The sequence below is a fragment of the Corvus hawaiiensis genome, chromosome Z, assembly GCF_020740725.1.
Source record: "Corvus hawaiiensis isolate bCorHaw1 chromosome Z, bCorHaw1.pri.cur, whole genome shotgun sequence".
Lineage (NCBI taxonomy): Eukaryota > Metazoa > Chordata > Aves > Passeriformes > Corvidae > Corvus > Corvus hawaiiensis.
In genome coordinates this window covers 39,341,545-39,367,355 of record NC_063255.1, presented here as the reverse complement: position 1 = coordinate 39,367,355, position 25,811 = coordinate 39,341,545, and positions in this window count along the sequence as shown.

The window sequence follows — 25,811 nt, the reverse complement described above, 5'->3', positions numbered from 1 at the left end:
TGTGCTCCAGACCCTACCTCTGTTCTCTTGCCCTTCTCTGGACATGCCCCAGCCTCTCAATGTCCTTCTTACAGTGACAGGCCCAGAACTGAACACAGCATTTGAGGTGTGGCCTCACCAGTGCTGAGTACAGGGGAGCAATCCCTGCCCTGGTCCTGCTGGCCACCCTATTGCTGATACAGGCCAGGATGCCATTGGCCTTCTTGGCCACCTGGGCACACTGCTGGATCACGCTCAGCCTGTTGTCAACCAGCCCTCCCTTTTCTACCAGGCAGCTTGCCAGCCACTCTGCCCTAAGCCTGTAGTGCCTCATGGGGTTGTTGTGGCCAAAATGTGTAACCCAGCACTTGGCATTTTAAACCTCATACCATTGGCCTCAGCCCATCAATCCAGCCTGTCCAGATCCTTCTGCAGACTCTTCTGACCCTCTAGGAGATCAACACTTACACCCAACTTGGAGTCGTCTGGAAATTTATTGAAGATTCCCTCATCCACATCATCAATAAAGATGTTAAACAGGACTGGCCCCAACACTGATCCCTGGGGAACTCCACTAGTGGCAGGCCACCAAGTAGTTGTGGCACTATTCATCACCTCTCTCTGGGCCCAGCCAGTTCTTAATCCAGCAAACAGGGCACCCACCCAAGCCATGGACTACCAGCTTTTCCAGGAGAATGCTGTGGGAGACAGTATCAAAGGCTTCACTGAAGGTAGACAACATCCACAGCCCTTCCCTCATCCACTGGGCAGGTCATGTGGGCATAGATGGAGATCAGGTTGGTCAGACAGGACCTGCCTTTCCCAAAGCCCTGCTGGCTGGGCCTCATCTCCTGGTTGTCCTGTATGTGCTGTGTGATGGCACTCAAGATGATTTGTTCTGTAACCTTCTCTGGCACCAGGGTCAGGCCAACAGTCTTACAGTTCCACAGATCCTCCTTCCAGTCCTTCTTGTGGACAGTTGTTGGATTGACTCTGGCTGGATGCCAGGCACCCATCAAAACTTCTCTATCCCTCTCCTCCACAGCTGTACAGGGGAGAAAAAATATAATGAAGGGTTCGTGAGCTAAGGACCAGAAGAGATCACTCACCAAATACTGTCATGGGAAAAACAGACTTGAATTAGAGATGTGAATTGAACAAAATCAGAGCAGGATAATGAGAAGTAAAATAAGACCTTAAAACCCCCTTATTCCCACCCCTCACTCCTTCCTAGCTCTACCTCTTCCCCTTCAACAGTTCAGGGAGATGGTAAATGGGGATTAGGGTCAGTTCCTCACAAGCTGTTTCTCACATTGGTCAGGGAGGCGAATCCTTCCCCTGCTCCACCGTTGGGACCCTCCCACAGAAGATAGTCCTCAATGAACTTCTCCAATATCCCACAAGCAGTTCTCCATGAACTACTCCAATGTAGATCAGTCTTCCACAGGGTGTAGTCCTTCAAGCACAGGTTGGTCCAGTGTTGTTCCCCCACAGGGTCACATGTCCTACAAGAAAACCTGCTCCATCATGAGCTGGTTTCTCCTGCAGGTCGCTACCAGGAACCTGCTCCAGCAAGGGCTTCTCCTGCCTCCTCTCAGGCATCCACCTGCCCTGATATGGGTCTCCTTCATGGGCTGTGGGTGGATCTCTGCATCCACACGGACCTCCATGGGCTGCAGGGTCACAGCTGCTTCACCGTGGCCTGCACCACAGGCTGCAGAGGAGTCTCAGCTCCAGTGCCCAGAGTAGCTCCTCCCCCTCTTTCTCCACTGACCTTGGTGTCTGCAGCGTTGTTCCTCTCACATGTTTTCACCCTGTTGTTCTCTGGCCACAATTACATCACTGCAATAGCCCTTTTTTTCCTTCTTATATCTGTTATCACAGGAGTGTTATCACCATCTCTCATGGGCCCAGCCTTGGCCAGTGGCATGTCCATCTTTGGAGCTGCCAGGAATTGGCTCTGCAGGGCATGGAGGAAGCTTCCAGCAGTTTCTCACAGAAGACACCCCTACTACCAAAACCTGACCATACAAACCTAAATACAATGAGCATCACATTGACCAACCTCCAGTAAGCTGTTAACTAGGACTAATGATAAATGATGCAGAGTGTTTTCGTGAGTGTTTCTGCCACCTCCATCAGCACCCTTGGGTGGATCCCATCTGACTCCACAGACTTGTGGTTGTCTAAGTGGCACAGCAGATCACTAACAACTTCCTCCTGGATTGCAGGAGGTCTGTCCTGCTCCCCATCCCTGTCTACCATCTCAGGGGGCTGGCTGCCCTGAGGATAACTGGTCTTATTGGCAAAGACTGAGGCAAAGAAGGCATTAAATACCTCAACCTTTTCCTCATCCTTGGTGACTCTGGTCCCCCTAGCATCCAATAAAGGATGGAGATTTTCCTTGGCTCTCCTTTAGTTGTTCATGTATTTATAAAAACACTTATTATCTTTTACAGCAGTGGGCAGACTGAGTCCTAGTTGAGCTTCTGCCTTTCCAATTTTCTTTATGCATAACATAACAACATCCTTGTACTCTTCCTGAATTGCCTGCCTCTTCTTCCAAAGGCTGTAAGCCTTATTTTACCCTTAGTTCCTGTGAAAGCTCCCTGCTCAGCTAGGGCAGTTGTCTTCCCTGATGACTCATCTTTTGGCAGTTAGGGATGGCCTGCTCCTGCACCTTTAAGATTTTCTTCTTAAAGTAAGTCTAGCTTTCTTGGATCCCTTCATTATTAAGGACAAGCTCTCTTTTCTTCAATTATCTTTAAAATGTCACTTTCAGAAGCTTCAGCTGGAGTATGGTGTCCACCTCTCACAGAGACATCAAATGAAGGGCTCATGCAGGTCTGTTTGACTTTCTCTCCTGGCAATGAAAAGTTTAATCTGTGCCATCACTGCCTGCTGGCCCATACAATAGGCAAAGAGTGCTTCATTCTCTGGTGTCAAACATGGCCACCTCCTTTTCTTTCAAACTACAGCTGTGTGCTGCATTCCTTATGTCCACTTCTGAAGGCCATTCACTGCCTTCATTATTCCTTACCTGACATACTCCCACAGAAGTCATAGTCCCTTTTAGCAAATATTTTTATTAGATAAGATGGGATTCTAAGTATATCTGGCTACAAGTGGTATTTACAGTCATTTGATTTCAGTGGGAGACTGCCTGAGGGAATGCTTTCTTTCATGTTCTGCAGATAAGGAATTGAGGCATAAGTGATGCTCAAAATCAAGCAGCCTATTTGTGACTGAGCTGGGAAGAAGGGCTTCTGATTAAATTATCAGGCAGAAATAAAATGAACAAATAAAAGTAGCAGGTTTTCTGCGTATGATACGGACACACAGTTAAACGGTAAAATTCAATATCACAGAGGCCAAAAGTATTAACGGATTCAAAGAAGGATCAGACAGCTTCTTGGTTGAAAAAAAAATGTCATCAGGTTTTATAAAATACAAAACCACACATGCAACCTCCAGTTTAGTAATTTCGTAAGTAGAAGGAAGCTGGGAGCTGGGTTATTGCAGAGAGGTAGCTATTCTGGTCTTGCCCTGTTGTCACATTCTAGTAGCCATTGTCAGATCTAGAATTCTAGTCTGTATGTATGCATATGAATATATATACTTTTTTAGATACACATAATCTATAGATATGAATATGTATAATCTCTCTTTCTCCTTCTTTCTCTCTCCCCTCCCCTCTCTGTCTCAATGACCTTACACAATGTCATTTAAAAGTCTGCCCAATAATAAATAAATTAATGCCTGCCTAAGAATTAATAAATTCTTACTAGTGGGTTACATATTTTTTTGATGCAGACTCCAATATATTCAACAAAAACCTCCACACAAGGAGTAAAGCAAACAGCAACTATCTTCTCATCCAACAGGTCGCCTTTGAGTGGTTTCTGCTAGAGTAAGAGAGAAGCATGGCTCCAGGTGCTCTGTCAGTCACTGCATTTGGTCCTGGATGGAGCCAGCTGGCCTCCAGTCAGCCTCCAGAGCAGATAGAAATCCCAAAAACTGACCCACACTATCACTGATGAGACAAACCTCATCATACAAGGCAGCAGTGCTGGATACAGCTATGGTACTCACATTTTGAAAGTCTATATTTGGAGGCCTTACAGTAAGTATCTGTGGGGCTCCTACAGTCATCTTGTTTTGAGACAGGAGATCTGAAACTTTGTCTCATCCTACTGTTGACACACAATACATTCTGGTAGCCCCAGTGCAAGGACTTCTGCTCTTCCCACCCTCTGTAGTCACTAATATTGTAGCTTGTAGCCCTAGCACTTAGCTTGCACTTGCCTCCCACTTGGGAGCACTAGGAAGAAAACTGTTGACAAGACACTGAGCACACTCAAGCCCATGGATGCCTATTACTGCAGCTATAATTTGGACCAGAAGATTTAGACGTGAGGCAGTGTCCTTTCAACTTCTGGCATTGGAAGGGTAATTTTAAATTGAAGCTATGTCATGGAACGTAAATAGAGTGGGCTTATGAAGTTTGTTGAAGATACACATTAGGACCTTATTCTTTTTGCCTGCATGCTGGGCTCCGTTTTAGAAAGGCATCCCTTGCCTTGTCCCTCTTTGATGCTGTGTTATTTTCACTCTGCTCTGGTGGCTATGTCCTCTCAGAGTAGTAACTGCACTGTTTCTACATCCAGGATCAGAAGCATTCATTTAATGGAAAACTGCAATATTTGCCACAAATTTATTGGAGAATATGGTATGAAATGCCATGTTAATGGAGCATGACTCTATCTATGAACATAGCTTAAAGAATTCTCTGTATAAACTGAACTTGTTTTAAACTGTTTTACTATGGTTACCAAAACTCTCTGTCATGTTTTTCTTTTGATTGTAGCTGGTTCAGCTGTCTCTTTATGCAGCAGGGTGAAGCTAATGGATGATTACACAAGTTAAAAACCAGGCATCCTAGAAGTGGGAGAAATGAACTGTGTTGTTTTTTTCATTTGTTCTGGTTTACCTCAAGCTGCCCATTGGGATGTAATATTTTCCTGGTTACTCTTGCTCACTGCTTCTTTTTTTCTCACAACATCCTTTTTTTGGTTGATGGCATGTCCTAGGCCATAAAAAGAGCTGGCAGATAGTATAGATAGGAGAAGGATGCTGTGAGCTTGATCTGGCAGAGTTTTTATTGCACTGCAATTTCAAAGAGAAGAAAAATCTCTTCCCAAATTAAAGCTTTAGGAAAAACTAAACACAATATAAGAGCAATAGAATTTGGTTGTCTCCCCTTCCAAATACAGAATCACAGAATTAATCAGGCTGGAAGAGACCGCAGTGGCTCTGGTTCAACTACCCTTCTCAGGCAGAGTCATTCTAGAGCACGTTTCACAGGTTTGCATCCAGATGGTTTTTGAATATCTGCTGTGAGGAAGACTCCAAAACCTCTCTGGGCAACATGTTCCAGTATTTGGTCATCTGCACAGTAAGGAAGTTCTTCCTCATATTTGGGTGGAACTTCCTGTACATCAGTTTGTCCCTGTTCCCTCTTGTCCTATTGCTCAAGCAGAGCCTGGATCCTTTTGACACCCACCCTTTAGATATTTATACACGTTAATGAAGTCTTCTCTCAGTCATCTCTTCTTGAGGCTGAACAGGATTGGCTCCCTCAGCCCTTCCTCATAAGAGGGATTCTTCAGACCCCTGAGCAACTTTGTTGCCCACCACTGGACCCACTCCAGGAGCTCCATGTCTCTCTTGTCCTGAGGAGCCCAGAACTGGACACAGCACTCCAGATGTGCCTCACCAGGGCACAGTAGAGGGACAGGATCACCCCCCTTGTCCTGCTGGCAATACTCCTCCTAATGCACCCCAGGACACCATTGGCCTTCTTGGCCCCCAGGGCACACTGCTGGTTCATGGACAGCTTGTTGTCCACCAGAACCCCCAGGTCCTTCTCCACAGAGCTGCTTCCCAGAAGATCAGCTCCCAGTGTATGCTGGTGTCTGGGGTTATTCCTTCCCAGTGCAGGACCCTGCATTTGCCCTTGTTGAATTCAGATGGTTTATCTCTGCCCATCTCTCCAATCTGTTGAGGTCCCTGTGAAGGGCTACACTCTGCGGTATTGGCCACTGCTCCCAGGTTTGGTCATCAGTGACCTGCTGAGGAGGCACCTGTCCCTTTGTCTGAGTTACTGATAAACAAGTTAAAAACACTGGGCCTAATATAGAACCCTGGGGGACACCACTATTGACAGGTGCTTAAAAACAGATGTTTAAGACAAATGTTTTTAAAAAATACAAAAAAAGACTGGGCTCCGGGTTTTCCTATGTTGTGTGCACTATTTCTCATCATGCTATTACTGAACTCAAAACCAAAATTTGCTGATAAAATGGCTAGGTCCCAGCTGAAAGACAAACACTATACAAACATTTATTCTAAATAGTTGGGTCATTTGAATTATTTAAAACATCTGTGTTATTTTTTGAGGAAATGTATTTTCCACACTGTTTTTAGAGCTAGGTGAAATTATCATTGTGGATACCGCTTTGAATGGCTGCAAAACTGATTTCTGGTGTACCTCAGAAATACAAACACCTCTCCAGTCTGACTGACTTTACTGGAATTACTAAGCCTGACTCTCTCTGAAAATCAGACTAAGTATTCTTTGTTATTGTGGGGCACATCATCTTTCTATTTCAGGAGTAAAGGCTGATAGATGAAAACTGAAGATTTAAGTCAGCATATGGTCACTATTATTGAAATTTGGAAAAGTTACATTTACTCTTTTTTTTTTTTTCCCTAAATGACCAGGTTTCTCATACTTAAAGGATTTGTTGTTTAAGGTCTTCTAGCTTTTGAAAGCATGCTGCATTTGGAAAGATTTCTTTTAGTAAAGATAGTACAAAAATAAGTGATTTCAAGATTTTTCCACTAATCTGGCCAAAATCTTTTTCACATAGCTAGCTTCCACATAATTTGGTATTTTCAAAATCAAAAGTGACTTTTCATGCATTTTCCATATAAACTGGTTTATAAAATAGCCAACCATTCCCCTCTGTGTAGCATGTCTCATCTCTAAATTTGGGTATGTTTTGTCTTTGATTTTACAAGCAGAATAAGCACATGTACCCTTCCACACTTCAAAGTTTCCCTACTATACCCCTGATCTACTGTGATTTGACAAAGTTAATGAATTAAATCACAGTTACTTGCATTTATCTTTTTTGAAAAAGCCTATATCAAATCTAGGTGAAATTCTCTGTGTGATCAGGTCATGTATAGGAAACTTTCTGTTAGGCTATCAAGCCCATATATATGTGCTGCAGTGCCATCAGAATACCATGAAGGGTTTAAACTGTTTGCTTTTGTGCTTTTGGTTTTCATGCTTTACAGAGGTGGATGCAGTTTTCCCCTCAAAATAGTTTTTGATATTAGAGCTTCTACCAACCCTAGTTCAATAGCATGAGAATTTTTAATAAAGGATAGTATCACTTAAACCCAGGTTTGCTTTCACCTTAAGAAACCATTTTCCTTTGCAGTGTTCTTAGATAACATGATCTAGTTTGGTTGAACAGTTGGTTTAACCATGCCTCTGAGCACTGGGATCTCATGGTTCAGCAATTTCTGTGAGGCACTGCTGTTGCTGGACCTGGATTCCAGCACTGATGAGCAAGCAGTGATAGCAGCTTAGGGAAGGAGGAAAAAAGGTGTCAGTGGATAGCCAGCCTAGAAGCAAAGGACAATGACTTATGACTAGAAAGGTAATAGCTGCTTCTTGAGCTTCATTACTCCCCTTCTGACACCTGTCTGATCAGAAGGTCATAATTAATCATACCTGCTGTCATGTAAAAGGAATGAAAACAGCATGCATAGTATTGTTGCACATTCATGCATTTACATCCCTGTGTCTTGGCTACTGACGCTGGAGTTCCATGTTAAAAGGGTCTCAACTGTAAGAGTGGATGTTGGCAGATGATGTTCTTCTCCCTGAACAGGGAGTCTGTCTGGGACAAATGCAAGAGCCCTGAGCATGAAAAGGAAATACTAACTGATATGCTATTTAACTGCACTACAGATACTCTTGTCTGTGTGTTCCTGATTGTTTTCTAACAACGTAATATCTGCATGTGTGCAAAGGTAGTTTGATTCAAAGAATCTGCTTCTGGAATTTATGTGGATGCCATGGAAAAAAAAGTCATTCTCTCAGTGAACTTATCCTAGCAGGCAGGAAGATGACCACACTGCTGTAAGGTACATACCAAAATCAGAATCTGAGACACCTAAGTGGAAGCAGTGAGAGCTCAACTGTACATACAGAGGTCAGGAACTATGAACATGCTCTAGAGATCAGGAACAATAATCATGTTCAGCCCCTGCCACTAGATGCACCATCTTCTTTGTCAAACCTGTGACTGATTCTAATGACCTCTTAATAGCAGGAGAAGATATGAGAAACAGCTCCATTTGGCAGGTCTTAGTTTGTCACATTACACTTACTAAAATCTAACTTGGCAAATCCTTCAAAGTCATTTTATTAGAGTAATGCTTCATGGAGTTGCTGGTTGTTTTTTTTTTAATATGGCAGAGGGGCTGTAAAGCTTACTTTGGGTTCACAAAGGAAACTTGGATGGTCAGTGGACTGCAAACCAAAATCATGTGGGTGGTATCTATTGCCAGTCATGCAAAAAGAGTATGAAAAATGCATAGTTTCCACCTTCTCTGTCAATATTTCAGAAAGCTAAGGCTTTTCCAGGTTATATTAACCCATAATGGTGTTATGTAGTTTCCTATCATGTTGTGTTGGCTTTGGCTGGGGTAGAGTTAATTTTCTTCACGGTGGCTAGTATGGAGCTGAGTTTGGATTTGTGCTGATAATATGGAGAAGTTTTTGTTGTCACTGAGTGCGGCTTACACAGAGGCAAGGCTTTTCCTGGTTTTTTTACTGCCACATTGGCAAGTTGGGGGAGCTTGAGAGGTTGGGAGGAGACACAAGTGGGACATCCAGACCATATGACATCATGAGCATGGGAAGAGGGAAAAAGGGGGAGATATTTGGAGTAATGATGTTTGTCTTCCACGTCACCATTACACATGATGGGGCCCTGCTGTTCTGGAGCTGGCTGAACACCTGCCTGCCCATGGGAAGCAGTGAATTAATTCCTTGTTTTGATTTGCTTGTGTGTGTAGCTTTTGCTTTCCCTATTAAAGTGTCTTTATCTCAGCCCATGAGTTCTCTGGCTTTTACCCTTCCAATTCTCTCCCTGATCCTGCTGTGGGGGAGTGAGTGAGCAGCTGTGTGAGGCTTGGTTGCTGGCTGGGGTTAAACCATAAGACATAGAAAACCTCAGAAAGGAGTCGTGTCCTTCTGAGATGTGTATCTACGGGACAGCTTAGCATGTTGGAACAGTTTAACTAGACACACACACTTAATGGGCTCACTGTCCTGAATTTTCAATAGCAACTCAGTGGAAAGTTCCCATCACTTGATCATGTCTCTGAGCCCCCTGGGTAAAATTCACGTCCAGGGTATTACTCATCTAGAAGCCAGCCTCAGGTTCAGGAAAGAATGCCTGTGCCCCTATTCCTCTATAGCCACTGAAAAAGTACATTGGAAAAGAAGCTGTTGGTATTCCTCTATTTGCATAAAGGCAACAATGGCAGAAAACTGATTGTAACATCAGGCTGGTTTTATGCTGTTGTTTATTCCATTAGGCAGGAGAAACAAAGAATTATACCATGTATTGGTGACTAGAGACCCACCTGTAGAGATGGACTTCTGTCATACTATTATGAGGGAATCCAGTACAGTATGAGGAGTGACTGCAGCTGATTCTAGCAAATTAAGTATTGTTTACAAATCAGAGAGAAGGGATTGGAGTCACCTCTTGTGGGCATGAAGTGAGTGGCTTCCCTTCTACAACGTTGTAACTAGAGCATTGATCTGTGTCTCCATGTGAAATTCCAGATGGAAACATTTTAGAGATGTTAAATAATCACTTCCAAATTATTTTCTGTGAGTTCTTTGTTGTTATTGATTCTCTGATTTTCTTTTTCTGAAGGATCAAAGTAATTCAGCATAAGCTGCTCTGCTGCAAAGACAGTATAAGTGTCACCCTTTCATAGATAACTCCTCATTTTGTGCTTGGTTTCCAGGTCTGCTAGGAACCAAATGCTTTAAACCCCTGAAGTCTGAAAGGAGTCCAGGAGTAGCTTCTGGCTGGTGTCTCTACAAATATACTGGGGACACAAGTCAACTATATAGCATAATTTTCTGGGAGTACAGTCCATCTTGCTCAGGAAGATTCCTAAGACTAATGCTGAATCCTAAAATTCAGACACAGCGAAGATACACCCTTTCCAAAATCCCGCGAGAGATTTTATATACTCTTTAACCCTTGAGAGACACTTGATGACAGAAATTTGACTTAGACACACACGACTGTATAAGTGCATACACACAGGGCATTTTGAAAACATTTTTTCACATAGATATATGCAGTAGAAACTCCCTTTGACTTTTCAGTTTCCTTGCTTCTGTAAACCAGTATTCATCATGGGGTCAAACTGCAGTCCTCCGTACAACTCATGCCATTCACTCTGAACCACGGTTTGTCTTGTCCAGCTTGCTTTGTCATTTCAACTGCAAACCCATTCCCTCAGCCTTGTATGACTGTGCAAGACTGTCTGACTTCCGCTCAGTTGGTGCTTTATGACTTTCTTTTTGGAAAACGCTTCCTGTGAACAGAAAGGACTATTGCTTTTTCTCTCCTCCTTATCATGTCTTCCTGTTAGTCCAATGGCTATCTACTGTCTACTCCAGGAGCAATGTAATGTATCTTGCAAGGTCCTTCAGAGAGGCATTAAAATAGACAGCAATATCACAACTCCTTTCAAATCAACAGCAATTGAAAAAAAGGAGCGTATACATAAGGAAATCCCACAAATCATCACAAGGAGTAAGTAATGAATGGTTGCTGTGCTCTCAAACTGCATTTTCAACAAATAAATGGTTTATATAACTTATCTCTACATATGTTAGACTAATGTGTTTGAATTATATGCAATGGACATTACTTGTGCATATAATACATCATCTCGTACAGGTTGAACAAGAAAGCATACATCTCATGTAGACTCTATGTGTATCATATATGAAGTTGATTCTATTATTGGTATAAATTTAAGCCCTAGCTCCCCATGTGTACCTGTATCCGTAAAAACTTTGGCATGCCTTTGAAAGACAAGGACCTGAAGACTGTGTCTTGAAGTCACTGCCTCAAGCTGCGCATACATGCAATGCAATGAAAATGAATTGATGCAATATGCACCATGCCTCTTCTTACATGTCATAGACACACTTGATTCACTGATCCCATCCACCTGTTGGGCCTAGAAGTGGGAAGAGTCAGAAGGAGTTCCTTGTGACCTACTGAAGATTGGATTATAAGAGACCAGGACTGAAAAATATGTTGTTGAGAACACCTGTCCTCCTTCCTTATTTTAAACAGGGTTAGGTTATAAGCAAATCTGAATGCACTTCCAAAGAAGGCACACATTTGTGCAATGAATGTAATACTGACAGCTACAAAGGAAGACAAATGACATAAACAGGATGCTTCCCTTGAGTCAGGCTACTGTTTGAGCAGTGTTTCTTCCTTTCCACTCTCTGAATCACTCCCAGTCTTCTTTAGCTTCCTTCTTTCTGTCCCACTCTCCCCTCTCACTTTCTCAGGTGGGAAATAGGATGTAGCCCCCTCAGTGTGTCTGTCAAACATTTTGGGTCTTCAGATAATCTTTGACCGGACCTGACTATGTTTCTTTCACTGAAGCAGAGGATTGGTTTCCACTTAAGCCTTTGGAATCCTAGTGCTCTGGAAGAATAACTCCAAGCACTGCATTTGGGAAAGCTTTATTAAAAAGTTGAGAGTGAAAGAAAGGTAATAATTGCATTTAAATAATCAAGCAAAGCAAAGCTCACCTCTGGGTTTATAAATTTGTACAGAAGACATAATTACAAGGGGCCTGTGTTGCTACATTGCTTTTACTTTGAAAACCAGATTGCCACCCCACTCCCACTGGATGGATAATTGGGTCCTCATAGGTCTCTTGAATCAAAGTAGTGTTGCAATAAAACTTTATTTCTCCAGTGCTCATTAAAAGAGAAGCTGAATGGAAAACTCCCACTTTAGGGATGGGATTAGATAGCCTGAGATTATTCCTCCTCCCATGCCCTTTCAAGGTTTTTTGTTTCTAAATCTGCTCAGCAAGAAAAAGTAAATTGCCAGAAGTGAGATTAGTGAAGAATATTGTCCCAAGGACAATAAGGCTTTATTGCAAGGCTGGTATGAGATCCCTGCTTCAAAAAACTACAAGACTTGGAGGTGTGTGAGCTCTTAATTGCCTACCTCTGATAAACTGGCAGCAAAAAAAAAAAAGAAGAAAAACCCCATTCAGCCATGAATTAGCCTGGATCAAGTCCACTTGCTAATCAGAGTTTAATGAGGATGCTGCTGGTCTTAACATATTCAAAATGTTCAAAACTGCCCTGGCTTCAAGTTTGCGCAGTTAGTATTTCCTCTCTGCTGTCACTTCTGCACACAGGCTGTCATGAATCTTTAGAGAACATAATTATGTCTGGGACAGGCATGCTAGGGAGAGTGGGAGAGTATGTACCTCAGAGGGAGTGAAAACATAAGGCTGAAAGTTATTCTGCTAATTCATTCCCGTAACATCCAAATTGTCTACGCCTCAGCTGCTGGTACGAATACCCCTATTTGCTCATTGTCAATCAGACCCATAAAGCTTGGATATATAGTTGGAGTTCTAATACTGTGTCACAGTCAGCCTTTATCTGCCCTTGCTGTCAAGGAATCCATAGGACAGTTGTGTATGAAGGCCCCAGGGTTCAAGAATCATAGGTCACACTATTGGCAACCACAACTGCCATTTGCTGCTTAAAAAGACCAGAAGTCATACAAATATAGCCACTGTGCCAGAGAACTCAATGTGTGATATTAAGAGATGCTTTGACTTTTGTTGGCTACACTGAAGTTAGTGAGTTAGCTCTCTTCAGTAGCTACGTCACTGCAAGCTATGCCTTTGTGTGTGTGGTGGGCTTCAGAGCACTGGCAGAAGGAAACGGTCACTGGCAAGGTACCCTTTTGATCCTTATTCCTCATTCCCATCCTACTGCTTTAAACTAGATGCTATAAGGGCACCAAACTAAAAAAAAAAACAATCCAAACAAAGAACAAGAACTCAAGATTTTGATATGTTCTAATTATGGTCTTGATTTGGGATGTGGGACTGACCACATGAGGCTATAAAAGCTTTTACATAAACCTTTCTGATTTCTTTAAAAAACAATAGTGTTCTACCCAGAGCAGTATGTGACACACTGTGAGAAAAAAGTACCACATCTTCTGTTGGTCAACGTGATCAGGGCCATATAGTTTGATCAGACACTGCTGATCAGCAACTATGCTGTTGAGTGCAGTTACATTGGGTCATGTACACTCTGTCTTGTGCTTAAAGTTTAGTTTATTCCCAGCCTACTCTCCACAGTCTAATGAATATTACAAACTGTCTATAAGACTGTGAACTTTGTATATTGCAAGGAATGTGTTACACACAGCCTGATCCATCTTACCCTGATTTTATACTGCTATTAAATTCAGTGTAAGAGCTCATGATTTGCAGCAAATATGAATGAGAGGGAAATCAGCTGTGGGAGACCATAGGTGTCTTTCTAACACTCAGATTTTTCTTGAGTATTGTGTAAAAATTGCATTAACCAAGCTTCCTGTCTGCCTTTGTAGAACAACTCTTCAAGATGGCAGGGAAAGAATGAATTTACTATCATATGCAATAATTCTTGACGGTTTTGTTTTGGTTTGGTTTGGGGTTTTTTTTGGTCTTTTTGTTTAGACAGAATATTTTCATGACTTTTCATGCTGTGGCCTCACAAAATCCAACACTGCTATTGGTTGAAAATAATATGTTCAGGCAGGATATTTTTCATTTCACATTGGAACTATATGTAAAATGTACACTAAGTGAAACTGATTCCAAGTTTTCTTACCCTTGACATTCATGCCATCCATTATGCAATTAGAAGATTCCAAGTATGTTTTTTGCTATGGTATCAGAGAGGTAAATCAATAACCAAATCTCTTCTTTTTTTTTCCCCTCTAAACATTAGAGGAATAATACCAATGTTGCAGCAACTTAGTTGTTTATTTGTGAAGCACTCATGTCTGATGTTAAGGAAGGCAGTATTTGTATTGACAAGAGATATTTGAAAAATTAAAACTTTCTAAGTGATTAAAAATTGCCTTGGTTAAACAATTTTTATAGACATTAACATTTCTAATCAAAACTCACTTTTAATCAAATGGTCATTGTTGAAAAGAGAACTTCAAGTCAACGTCCCATTATGGTCTCTCCGAAAAAGGCCTTGTCTTCAAAGTTTATGCAAGCATGGTCCAATACTACAGAAGTGCAATATAAATGCAATTTAATGTTATTCGACTCCATCACAAATAATGTTTTAGAGCAGCATGGGAACTGAGAAGAGGGTTGGCAGGGAGAGTTTATACTGTATATATATATACACCAGCTTATATTTTATTCTTTGAAGTATAAAATTTTTAGAAACTCTTTGCAAAGTCTTTGTAAAACCTGGATTGTTTCTGTAATACTTTTATTCTAGCTGTACACTTTCATCAGCTTTAATTTCTGACATGCTGGAATACCAGAATTTCTCGAGCTAACTAGTTACAGCTTCATTTTTTGAGTTTTGACATAGTTTACGATTCAGTTTTCCTCCTCTCTCTTTTTACTAAGAGGTACAGCTTATCTGAGAATCTGCATAATAGAAACATTTTGTGACTAGATATTGAAAGAAAATATGTTCATGTAATCTTAATATATCAGGATCTTTTTAAAACAGCACATAGTTCACGCACCATTTAAAAGTAATTATCTTCTTCCCAGAAAGAAATGATTGTATTTGGTAATTGAGCTGTGATAAAGAGGCCTAGGTAAGCCCAGCCAGATATGAAATATTTCATATTTGTGTTTAAGAATGCTGAAATGTTCCATCTGGATGAAAAATTCTTAACTGAAACGTTTAAACATTTCCAGAATATTTTTTTGACATTTTCAAAATGAAATGTTTTGATATTTCTGAATAAATCTTTTATCTCCTTTTCATTCTATACATTGCTTTGCCATTCTGACATTTTGTTTCAGTTCGGGACAAATCCAAATATTAAAACATCCCTGCAGTAAGAAATTGCAGTTTTGGACCGTATCTGCTTCTGATAATGAACTACATATAAATTTGTTCAAGATGTTATGAATCTAAAAAACTGTTCTTATTTTATCCAAACTACAAGGGGAAACCTGCCAATGACTTTAAAAGTTCTTTGCAAGATAATACAGAATTTTTTTGTTCCAGCGTAATCTGCCAGAATAGAAAATATGTAATATATTATATATACAATAATATACAGTACATTTCTAGAAAGTAATAGACATAAAATAAGATTTATAAGACAAATTATTCAGGCAGTGCAGAGTCATAATAAGGCCCAGTGCTTATATTATAGCTAAAAATATTACTAATAATTGTAGCAGGTCAGTGTGTATTTCCAAATCTAAATTATTATCACATCAATCTAGTTATAGAAGGTTAAACTTTTCTATGTGTTGCCCAGTTCAGTCTTGATTCTTGTGTCTTTCTGCAGACGTCCTGTTTACTTGGAGACACATACATCTGATGCAAAGCCATCACTTTCAGAAGTATCAGAAGCATTGGACCTTACTGCATTTTTATTTGCCCCAGTATTCAGGATTAATTTCCACTGGAGCCAGTGTAACAGAATTTAGCTCCCAGTATGGCTTTTTGCATCTATCCTGTGCATGGAGGCAGCTCTAGCCACCCTAGCTGAGCATCCTCAATTCATGGAAGAAGGAGGAACAGTTGGGCCACTATCATTTCAGCTGTTTTGAGCTACAGGCTGGAACAAAAGGAACTCTATGAAAAATCAGAGTGTCAAAGCAGCCACAGGGCTGCTGTAGCTATCTGTGGGAGACTGCAGCAGCCTGGAATTTTTAAGGTAGTGCAAAGAATGCTTGAACTCCTGGGAGGTGCAGGAGGTAATTTAATATCACCCCATTGGCATAGAATAAATGTGAATGAGGGAGAAAAGAGGCCCACAGTTTACAATAGGCTCAGTAATACTGCATGCATTTTGAGCAGGCGCAAAAGAACAGCACAACAAATGCTTCTAGAAGGTTCCTAAAAAGCAGCCTTTCTGCTTAGATAATTTTTCAAGGACTTGGTATGCAGGACTGAAACAACATTTTAAAAGGGAAATTTCCAAGTCACGAACTTCTTCTTTGAAGGAGTTCCCAGTTCCTTCAAAACTGAGAAAGGGTTTGTGTTCATTTCAAGTTTTGGGTGAAAATTTGGGTCAAGTTTCAAGATGGTTTCTCGACCTCTAATTACTATTATTAGCACTCCTAAATGGACTCTTTAGAAAATCCCTTGCCTAAGGAGGGCTGGAGTGAGCTAATGAGTATGAGAGTGAGAAGAAGGTCCTTGTTTGAATTTTAAATACTCCAGCTCACTAATTGGGGACTATGGAGAATGCTTCTTTTGGTATGGAGGGAGTTCAGGGGCAGGTGGGAATAAGAACAATATTTTTTAGACCTGTCACTTTAAAATATACCCACTGCTGCTTTGCCTTGGCACCAAATGATTTTTTAAGCAACAATAAGTAACCTTATCCTCCCTTTAGGCACTTGCAGGACTTACTTATTTTTGTTTTTAAAAGTGAGCTGGACAAGGTTTTCCAAGGTCTCATGGCTTTAATGAAGAATAACATTTTTTGATGATCCTGGCAGTGGGCATCTTTTCTTTTCCAAATAAAAATGAAGAGGCAGAGAGCCTCGTGCCTACAGGTCTGTTATATGTTAGACCAGCAGAGTTCCCGCTGACAGTACTGTTCCAATTGGACACTCTTCCTGTCTTTTTATATTTTCGTTTTCCATTTTTTTTTTTCATAAATATATTTCTTTACATTGTTCCCATCATTGCATGCATCATTTCTACCCTCAGGACCCATGCTGACTTCTTTTCTCAGAGGACCTACAGCTGTGGCAGTCTTACCCAACATGAAGACATCTTTTTTTTTTTGCAACAGAAATTTGGTTTAGTCATCATATCTAAACACAGCTAACACAAACTCCATATTTTTTCTGCTGAAAAAACAGAGGACGGGGAATGAACTTAAAATACACGTATTTATTCTTTTTTCTGCAGGACCTAGAAAAATGCTAATGTGAAAATTTATGAGTGCGTGATGAACTAGAAATTATGTGGACTCATGCATAGGACCATGAAAACTCTGCAGATTGGGCTGTACCCAGTATTTCAGAAGGCACTTCCAAGTTATGAACAACAGAGAATAGGAGTTAATCCGTATCTCCAATAACGTTTTCTTTTTCTATAAGCCAAGGAATCCAATGAATTGAATTATTTCATTTTGACTGATTTTTGGCCAATTACATTTTCTTTTACAATTCCATATAGATAGTCAATTTAATCCATTTGAAGCTATGTGTAGTTTAAGAATTAATTAGGGTCAACCCAAACTTTCCCTGGTGTATAATGTTTTTGCTTCCCAGCTGTAGAGAGAATTGAATCCCACAGTTCTGTGGTGACAGACTAGCTGGATATTTACATCTGACAATTTACTGAAGTAAATTGCACACTCAATTCTCACCTTACACATATGCCTCTGAAATCCTGGTTGTTATTCTACTGATGACATAAAGAAAGCCTTATTTGTATTTGAAAAAATTGCTTCTGTCTATTGCAATGCTTTAGCATCAATGCAAGGCAATTTTGCTCCTCTTTTTGTGTTTATAGAGGCTGATGAAAATCTGTTAAAGGTTTTGAATCATGATTTTACAAAATAGTACTGACAAGAATTAGCTAAGTTAATCTAAACTATCTCAGAAAGGGTCAAAATATGGAAATATGGATATATTTTACAATTGATATACCATTACACTGTGTATCATGGCCCAGTCCTGCAATGGACTGAAGCCTGTTTTCTTGTGCCTTTCCAAGGCACCTTGGCACAGCCTGTCAGACTGCATAAAACTGAAGAATTGACGTATTGCTTTCCACCCATTCCTGCAGAGCAGGATCTCTCAGTTACACGGTTTTGCTGACATTGTGCTGACGTTTTGACTTACCTGGGGAAAGATAGGGCTATAGGATTAGGACTAAGAGGAGAGACTGCTCCTTGTGTTTGCTCTTACAAAATGTTTTATAATACACTGCACAGAGTACCTCTTAATTTTTGTTGTTTGCATTTCAATTGCACTAGAGGAAGAACCTGACTGGAGTAAAAATGAAAGCAGAGGTGAGCATGATTCTACACTAGAAAAAGACTCATTCCAACTCTCAGCTCTCTACAGATGTCTTTACTTGCTCTTCCCATTTTCTGGGCAGGCTTCATTCTGGTCCTTGGGCAGAGGCAGGCAGCTGTTTTCAACATCTAAAGGACAAGAAGACCTTGAAAGAAGTTCCAGGTGCCATGCTTGCATTCTGCCTAAAGATTATGAATAGATTTGATTGGGGCATGGGGTGGAAACAAGTAATAAAAGCTGGCAGCTGCTTTCTACATGAGCTATGCAGTCAACCTCTTGGAATAAATTTCAACAGCTTCAGAATAGGTTACCTAAATTCATTCCCTCTTTTAATCAGGTTTAAATAAAAGCAGATTTCTGTTACTCCTTCCCTTTTTGCTTGACATCCCAAAGCAATACTGACTGTGGGAAGCCAGGCACATAACAAGGGGGATACATGGACATATGGAAATGGTTTTCATCGGTGATGGACATATGGCTCTTCTCCTTTGACCCACCATGACATCAGTAGTTCAAAATTAAATTGGGCACCAGAAATGGACCATGAAATAATTGAAGACTTCTCATTAAGCATTCAGATTCCTACAAATCCCATTTGCACACAACATGTCTTTTTCTTTGTGGTCCTGTGCACATACTTATAAACCTGCAAGGAGAAGGTTTAAGGATCTGGTCAAAACACACCAACCTCAGGTTTGCCAGTAGTACCTACAGGTTAGAAGGAAGGATGTGGATGGCTTTTTGTAAATGTTTATCTAGATTACAATCTTTGAGGTGGACAGGAGTTCTTGTGCTTCTTCTGGTGTAGAGCTCCCACTCAAGAAGCTCTGCTCATGCCCTTGTCACCCCAGCCAAATTCAGAGGCTCTGGAGAGCCCAAGAGCATTCAAAGATAGTTGCCTTAATTGGTTAATGATTTCAGAGCCAAGCACATGTTTGTGCAACTTCCTTACCCTTGAGGAAGCCTGGCTAGAAGTGGCTCTACTAGCTGTGCTCCTGCATAGAAGGCCAGGCCTCAGCTCTCCTGGGGCACATGGAAAATATGCAAGGTCTTGGTTATGTTCATATTTCACAGATTCTCAATGCTACTTAGGCACCTAGACATCTTAAGAAACCCTTGACCATCTTGATATGTTGACAGAAACAATAGTTATTGAGAAGATCAATACTCAAGGTTCAACTTTTAAAATCTGACCTAGAATTGTTCTAAAAAAAATTTGAGTATCTCAAAATACAGATACTTACTTCCATGGCTATGTATCACAGACAGTCATTCTCTTGGGCACAGGTTCTAACTGGTTTGGGGGTAAAAAAATGGACCTCTACTTAATACTAATAACTTCAGTCTTAAGTGTGTGGACTGTCAGCAAGCATATAGCATATACCTGCACATCCTGCACCAAAAGCTGAATTCTTTCTGCCTGGCCAGCATACATAGGGCAGCTTGAAGGATGAACTCTACCAAATGCAGAAGCAGTGTTTCTCATAAATACAGTTCTTCAGCTTGACCATATGATTTTGAAACAGCAGCAGGGCCCTACATCTTGCCAGCCTCTCACTGGAACGGTCCAAAGTCTCAGGCTCTGGATGTAAGGAATAGGCCTGTGCACCTGTTGCTGGGTATCTGTATGCATGCATGCCCTGATTACCTCTGCAGATAATTATGTAGAAGCTCTATTATTATCCTGTTAAATGAAAATCCAGCCTTCAGGGCCTCTGGTGTGCCTCTGCAGGCATGGAGTGGTAGAAAAGCCACTGTAAAATCATACTTCAGAGGTAGTTTTTCAGAGCTGAGTTGTGGAATATACACAGTGATTTAGATTAGAAAGAAAGCAAGCAAGGAAAAGGAAAATAATAAAAAAAGAGTCAAAAATATGGTAAAATAAAGAAATCTTGTGTATGTGGATGTTTCTTTCAGAAACAAGAGACATCTGTTAGGGAAATGAAATCTGTCCAAAGAAATGAGGAGGGGGTGGGGGAAAAGGTGAAACATTGCCAGCGAAACAGAAGAAAATCTCAAACTTTCCCACAGAAGACTTAGTCAAACCAATGCAGAAACAGACGAGTTAAGAACAAGGGATTTATTTCCAAAAAGGAGCCAAGACAAAGATTGCCAGACAGAAAAAAAGTGTCATTAGCACTGCAGGAGTCAGGAATGATGGTAACCAGCATCATCCAGCAGGTCTGGTTACATTTCTGTTACTTTTCACTTTTTATGTGGAGAGCTTTAGCAGGCCCCAAGTGTCAAAATTATCTTTTCTCCAGATCATCTTCAGTGGTCATTCCTCCTGTGAGGCAGATCCTGCCTCCCCTTTGGCTGATTTATGAAGATCCCAAGGCACAAAAAGCAGCAGAAAACTGTTAGCTCTGACCCCAGAATGTTGTCTCTGTGTGGTACTGTCACCTTATCAGCGTCTCCCCAATCATCCACAGTGATGGGGGATGATTGTTCTCATCCACAGTGAGAACTTGTCTTAGAGAGATGGATGTTTTCAGGCTCTATTCTTCCATAGCAATCCCAGGCTGTCAAAGCAACCCTGTGGAACTGTCGGACAGCATAAAATCGATCAGCCTCCACTTAATTTGTGTGATGTGAGCCAGCCTGATTTCTGTACTGGCATGGGAGCAGTATGTGGTAACAACACCCAGTCCACCTAAATTGTGCCAGATGCAGTTCAGTTTCAGAGTCAGAGTCCACAGGTTACTACCGTGGTAGAAACAGTAAATTGGAAATTTGGTGCCTAACAAACATCCTCTGGATTTTTGTTTCTATTATGCAGCCAGTTCCCTGTTGTATTGACAGAAAGCTGACTGCCATAACAAATCTCTAGCACTGTGCAATTTGGTTATCCTGTTGTTGCTTTTAGCAGTGAGGATTTTATAGGCATTCCTGTGAAAACCCCACCTGCTGTGGGGTTGCTTTCTTCTTCATAGATCCACAATCTGGCTCCTTCTTTTTGACCAAATTACTAGGCTTCAAAGAAGAAATGCACAGTAGAATATAAAGAGCCAGGAATCATAGTGACAGAGAAAGCAATTGTTAATACGGGTACATTGCAATACCTTTCTTTATTAAGAGTAATGATGTTTAGAAGAACATACTTTTTTTAGGTATAGGCTGTTTTTTAATATCCTTCCTAAAATAACCTAAGAAGAATGCAAAGGCTCCATAACTTTAGCTTTTTATTTTGTATAATTTGAGGTGCCTAACAATTCAAAATAGACATTGTCATCATCACAAGGCATATAAAGTGGGGGTGGTGAAGACTGCAGAGAATCCTCAGTCTTGATTCAGACTCCATTGTTGACCAGAACAGAACCTGGCAGGAATAAAACTTCCAGAACTTCTTGGAAAATGCAATCTCAAGTCATAAGTAGCACAAGGAACAAAACCAACCAAACAAGCAAACAAAAAACAATGGCAAATGAGAAAAATATGGGAAAAATTCTAGTCTCTATCCCTGCTCATGGCATTCCCACTTGCAAAAACATTTTTTATTCCTTTCAGCAGAGAAGCATTTATAGTGTACAAAGCTTACACTAATCATGAAAATCACCGTAAGGCAAAAAAAGAAAAAAAAAGGAGGGGGGGAAATGAGTGAAAATAACTAAGGTTGTTTTTTATATAAGGCACGAAACACAAATGGAGACTTTTTCTTCAAACAGTTCTTAGCAAAAATCATGCCAGAATTTCAAAATTTGTCCCTATAAAAATAAGCTATTATTATTATCATCACATTATTAACATTAGTCCAAACAATGTGCATAAACTAGCATTCTCATTTAACCCACATCAAGGCTGATATTCAGGATCCAGGACTCAAACATCATTCCTGACGCTTTTCAATGCTTTTCAAGCATAGCCTGGGTGTAAGTGGTAATCTGATCTGACATCTGTTAATAACGCTCCATATTGTGAGTATCTTTGCTCCAGAGTACTGGTAATCATAATACTACCTAGATCCAATGTGTCACTTTTCTTCCTTAGAAGAACTTTGGAAAGAACCATACATACTTGGTGCTTTTTATTCAGTTGTTACATGTTTGAAACTGCAAAGCAGCCATGTGCACTGAATTACTGATGGGAAGATCATGTATTTTAAGTTTTGCAGAAATAGTAGCCAAACTGCTGTGTGTTTTTTTCCTCTGTAGTGTTAATCCTGCACTTTCTCTCTTTTTTTTCCATTTGAGACAAAGGATTATTATGGCTCACTTAGGCTGTGTTGTTCAAAGCAAACTCAATTGTTTAGTGTTTTCATTAGGGAAAGATACATGCCTGAAAGAAGAGATGTCATCCAGAAGGATCTGGACAAGCTCGAGAAGTGAGGCCATTGGGAATCTCATGAGGTTTAACAAGACCAAATGTAAGGGCTGCACCTGGATCGAGGCAACCCCCAGTACCAGCACAGGCTGGGGGCTGATGGAGAGCAGCCCTGGGGAGAAGGACTTGGGGGTGCTGGTGGGTGAGAGGCTGGACATGACCCAGCCATGGGCACTCACAGCCCAGAGAGCCAAACGTGTCCTGGGCTGCATCCAAAGCAGCGTGGGCAGCAGGGGAGGGAGGGGATTCTGCCACTCTGCTCTGCTCTGGTGAGACCCCACCTGGAACACTGCATCCAGCTCTGGGGTCCCAGCACAGGAAGGACATGGACCTGTGAGAGTGTGTACAGAGGAGGGTCACCAAGATGAGCAGAGGGATGGAATACCTCTCCTTTGAGGAAAGAACTGGGATTGTTTAGCCTGGGGAAGAGAAGGCTTTGGGGTGACCTAAGTGCAGCCTTCCAGGACCTGAAGGGAGCCTCCAAGAAAGATGGAGCAAGACTTTTTACAGGAGCATGTAGCAGTAGCATGAGGGGGAATGGCTTCAAACTAAAAGAGAGTAGGGTTAGATTAGATGTTAGGAAGAAATTCTTAACTGTGAGGGTGATGAGGCACAGGAACAGGTTGCCCAGATTTGTGGGTGCCCCATCCTTGGAGGAGTTCAAGGCCAGGCTGGATGAAACTCTGAGCAACCTGGTCTAGTGGAAGGCGTACCTGCCCATGGTAGAGGGGTCTGTGATCTTTAAGATCTCTTCCAAACAAAACCATTCTGTGATTCTCGGACACACTGATCTCTTCACTTATCCTGGCCTTGTTCTACTGTTTTGGTGACATCATAAACCCTAAACATCTGAAGATTTATTTGTTAACACATGCGAACACTCATAGGGCCATGAGTATGGATAAGGAGCTTTCATTTCAAACTCTGTATAAACAGGAAGATTACTGATTAATAATTATAGCCAAGGCCCATCAAAATAAAGAACTTGAGACTAAAGCCATAGGGTGGCTAAAAGCAAGACATTGAGGCAATCAAAGCTACACTTTGAGAACAATAGAAAGAATTTTAAAATACATAAAACTGTAAAGAAAAAACAGAAATAGATCTTGTCTTGTTAAAATGCTCAAGCAGTGAAAGCAAAAATTGTTTCTGAAGTACATGCAGGGAGTAACCATGCCTTGCTCCACTTGCTGTCTAGGATTCATGACAAACCAAAAGTTTCAGGCAGGGAGAGTAAAGTGGAAATGAAATTGAACAGTGCCTACCTAAAGGAGAGAGAAGATCTCAAAATCTCTTTGGTGAATTGGAAGTTAGACACTATGGGAAAAGTGGACCCTTCACTTTCTGGTGTTCAGTTCAAATGAACCAATTATTTTGCTGACCTCAGGGTCCAAATTTCAAAGAAAGCTGAAGACAGGCTTAGGCCTGCTGCTATGGCACATTCCAAAATACCCAATTACTGACCTCAGGAGGAGTCAGCATTCCTGAGATTAGAGTCACTGGGAGTTTACTTCACAAACTCACTTCTAATAATATACTATAGTGCAGACACCATTAACCTGCCTTTTTCAGTTAGCAAATAAGATATGTCTCAAGGCAAAATAGTTATTAACAGCTAGTGGTAGGAGTTACATCTCTAATTGGAAACAGCAACATCTGCAGGGGAGTGTAATAAAAGCATTTAACAAGTGAATGTGTCAGTGGATTACACGGACTCTAGGTAATTGTTCCATAAGACAGCTTTAGCAGAAACAATGAATATTTCAGGACTTCATAGGTCCAGACTAATTCTGGTCACTGAAGAGTGTCCCAAGGATTAACTCTGTTCTTACTAGCCAATTCGACCAGTACTATACTGGCAGACATCCCAGATTTCCTTATTATTTGCACTGCATTTATTTCAGTGTTTGCATCATTTTGTAGCTGGCCAATTCTCTTCTTTTTCTGCCAGCTGGTGTAAGGATGCTGTTCAATAACCAAGCCCATTCACATCAGCTGCTTGACATAGAGCTATTATGTCCTAGCTGTCAGTTATTCTAAAACATCTATAGGTCTAAGTTATTCTAGTATGAGTGACCTGCTGCTTCTATATACAAAACTCTTCCACTGCTTTTATAATTAAACACACAAAGCAAAAGCCTGAAAACTGAGCACCTGCTGAGCACCCACAAACTCCTGGTGAAGCCTATCAGTATTGCAGATATAGAAGCTGAGATATTTAAACATACAGGAAATGCTTTTTGTTATTCTCCATGTCTGAGGTCATATCTTGCCTTCTGGATCAAGCTGCACTTCACTCACTTGGAAGAGATTTCTAGAACTATTTTAAAGAAAACTCTTATTGAGTTTTTCTGAATTTCTCATTTTACATTTTACTCAGCCCTTTCTGAGTCTTTTCTGTGCACTTAGAGCAGATGACTGAAGACAGTATGTAGTTTACAACTTTTCTGTATACCATTCTAGTGTTTGTCTGTATTTTGGAGCTGAATTTTATTTTGTGGGTGGCAATGTTAGGTGTTATATTATGACTTACCATGTGCAGGCTGTTCTTTGGCATAGGGTTTCTCAAGACAGACAGCAACTATGTAGTTTTGTCACTTCTTGAAAATGTGTATTTGGCTCTGTTTCCAGAAACAAGAGTACAATAGATAAGCAAGCATGTTCTTTTTAACTTTTTGCTTGTTACTGTCCAGAACCAGATTATATTTCAAGCACCTTTTAATGTGTTTGTAAGCAAACTCTGTGAAGGGAACAGCCCACATCCATTCAGCAAAAGCAAACAAGTCTATTCCCATGTTCAGATGAGGGAAAAAAGCATCAATTTCCTTGTCACTGCAGTTGCAGATGGCAACGATGTTCACATTCTCAAGTTTTATAGAATAATGCCTCCTTCCACAAACTTCTTAAACAGGCAGTCCACCAATACATGTTGCAGCTGATGCATCTAGGGGCCTTTTCACTTGTTGTTACCACCTTCTTATTTCTTAAACCTTAAACAAATTTTGTTTCAGTAGGAAACATAGCCATCACAGCAACATAGTAGTCATTCACAATTTAGAAAGTGAGGTGGTGAAACAGCTCAGGCATACGAG